Genomic DNA, 3323 nt, shown 5'->3' with positions numbered 1-3323 from the left:
GTCGCTGTCCACCCTTTCCAGCTGATTGCATCTGCACCAACATCAGCTTTTCCTTTAGTTTCTTTGCTTTCGAATCTATTTCATCGCTACAGTACCTTGCATACCTCAGGATCTCATCTAAAGGTTTGTTTTGCCAACAGATCAAATGCTGTTGAATCATCAAGCTTATGTCTGGTCTCAATCCTAGGACAAACTTCGACACAAACTGTCCTATGTCTTTGGGATCCATCACGTCCAATCCACTATACTGTTTGAATGCTTTCAGCAATCTCTCATAGAACTCGTGAACGGTCTCTTTAGGTTCCTGAGTTGTTCGATCTATTTTAACCCAGTCTATGTCCTGCACCGGCACTTTCTCTTTTAACCATGCAATTACCCTCTCGTACTTTTCCATGACTCTCTCTGACGGACCATTCGTCTGTGCATCCCTCGCGGGTTCACAAGTGGGCCATTCGATACTAAGTTTGCATGCCGTCCACAAATCTCCGGGTACTACGATATCAAACAGAGTGTTCAAATCGATCCACAGCACCTTAGAGATCTTCACAAACCTCTCTACCTGTTTATACCACTCAACGGGGTTCTCCCTTAGCTTTGGAAAGGAATTGGTAAATGCCGCTAAATCCCCCCTACTCCAGGGCACATGCACGTAGCTTCCGTTCGCGATTTCTCGCAAAGGGAAAGCTTCCATTCGCATTAGCTCTCCATCCGGGGACCTCGTAAGTGTACTCCTTCTGACGGATCCCCTCTTGGACCATCTTTCCTCCCATTTATCCAAATCCCTCCATACTCTGATATTCAGGATCAGTTCCTTTATGTGTACTTTCAGCCCAATCATCCTACGCTCATCTAGATCCTGATCCGTGCAATTTAGCCTATGGTTACCCTGTAAAGCTTTAGTTCGTGAAAGGTCTATCATATACCTGTTTGCCAAATTAGATAAATTTTCATGAACTGACCTCGCCTTTCGAGTAACATCTTTAGACATATACAGTATTTCATCCGGTTCGTACAGCTCTATCCTTTCCATTGGCAATGTACCGTCTATTATGTCCTCCAAATCTGATTTTAAACTCATTACATCGAGCCGTTTTGCTTTTATCTCAGCTCTCAGTACCTCACTCCTAGGTGGTTCCTTTACATCCCTCTCACCCCCACTACGAGTCCTACGTCTAGGTACAGGTGATTTATGAGGAGTTCTTCTTGCTTCTCTTTGATCCCACCTCTCTAGATCCCAAGCTTTCCCATCTTCCCTTGGGGTATGGTGGAACAATGATCTATTCCCCATCACTGCATCCTGTCTTTTCGGTTCGGACTCTTTAGGTGCGAGATAGGATCCCCCGTTCTGTTCTATAGCACTGCAACTCCCTTGCTGTCTGGTGTCGCTCAATAAACGATAAGGTCCTTCACGGTCCTCCATATTCCCGCGATCTCGTCCGTGATCACCGGATGTATGGCGAGACCCTTCGCGACTCCCTATATTCTCGTGACTCCAATGTCGCACGTTTTCTCCCGGGGCATGGTGAGTGCACCTGAAACTATCCCGGTACTCCTGCGTCTTTCGTTCCCCCTCACTAAGGATGAGGCGAGGCACTCCCCCACACCCTGCACTCCTGTCTTCGCACATTTGTCTACTGCCACTGGTGGTATGGCAAGTATCTCCTTTGCTTCCTTGACTCCCTCTTTCCCACTCCGGGCTGCTTTCGCCAGCTCCGCAGTGAGAGAGAATCCTGTTATCCTGATCTCTCCATCCTGCTTCTGTTTCTAATCTTTTATTTTGAGTCTCTTCGGCAGCATCCCATTCTTTCAAATACTCCCTTAATTCCTTAAAGGTTTTCGGTTTTGGTCCCCTCAGATCCATCTGTCCTCTCTGACCCCCTTGTTCTATCCAGGGACCCGTTGCTGAATCCAATGGGGTACTCCGACTCTTTGGTCCTAGCAACTGCCTTTGGGAATTGATCGTATTATTCCTACTTTCCATCTCTGCCCTTTCCCTGTCCCATCGTGCCTGTTCCTCCTGCTGGGCTCCCTCTGGGTTGTAGATTGACACTATAGGACCTATGGTAACAGGTACTTGTAGAGCATCCGGCAATTGGTATGACCTTGCATGCTCCGTTTCTGGCACCTTCTGGACCACGAATCTTCCTACTACTCTCTGTATGGGACTAGATTGAGATGCTTCCTCACCTTTCTTGGGATCCCACTCTGATGTGGGGAGCGATTTATATTCCCCCCACCTAGCCCCGTCCCCTTGCTGTAGTTCGGGACTTTCGGCTTCTCTGTTGTACGGAGGTGGTCTATCTAATAATAGCCTCTCTATCAGATCCTCATCTGGCTCGCTATCCTCATCTTCTTCTAGAGGTTTCTTTTCTCCCGTAGTCTCTAGCATTGTGAACAGTTTATCTGCTTCTATCTTTTGCACTCTCCACTTTTTAGCTTCGTCGTCCCATTTAGCATCCTGCACTGCTTTTACCGATCGTCTCACTCTTTCTTGGCGTCTATTCAAGCTCTTCTCGTGTGCTGCTCTAAACCATGCACTAAGGGCTTCGAACTGTGTTGGCCTCGGTAGAGGTCTCGTTGCAAGCATTACTGCTTTCAGTTGGTTCAATACTTCTAGCTTAAACGTCCCGTACCTCGGGAACGTTAGTTCCTTATTCCCTTCTGTTAGCTTATTCCACTCGGAGATCCATAGTATTGAGTGTAACCCTACATTCACAGCCATATGATAAGCTGGTGTGCCTTCTGGTGGAGCTTCTTCCCCTGCATACAAGTTTCCTCTATCTCTCTTAAAGATCGCCCTTAAACGCTTAAAACACTTCATTTTCGGTAATCTACGATTTTCCTTTATTAATTCTCTTCCTTGTTTACGTCCCGATGACAAACCACCAATCCCTACGCGGCTCTCGCCAACCAGCCTATCTCAGCGCGGTTCTACGCTGACCGGCCAATCCCAGCGCGGCTCTACGCTGACGTCACTCGTCCCCTCTGCAGCAGTTCCCCTCCTTTCTCAGCTTGCCTCGCGGTCTTGCATACGTCTCATTCATACGCCGAAAAATGACTACTTCCGTCCAAGCGATCACTTTTCTCTGACTGTACGGCCACAGTCTAACTGTAATTGTTACCTCAACTGGCGAGACGTCTTCCTCTCACTTCGGACGCTCGCCTTAACTGATAGGTTACTTACACGCAGTAAACGTACGACCAGCGTCCGTTACTCATACACTCACTCAAACACTCCCCCTATCATCGGTCTGCGGGCGATCAATGGTACCTCATGACCCCCTTTAAAATGGTAGACAATTACTCTGGGTGTTCGATACACC

Source organism: Lissotriton vulgaris, chromosome 3_1 (genome assembly GCF_964263255.1).
Source record: "Lissotriton vulgaris chromosome 3_1, aLisVul1.2, whole genome shotgun sequence".
Taxonomy (NCBI): Eukaryota; Metazoa; Chordata; class Amphibia; order Caudata; family Salamandridae; genus Lissotriton; species Lissotriton vulgaris.
The sequence above is the reverse complement of the archived record's forward strand: the minus strand, read 5'-3'. Positions refer to the sequence as shown.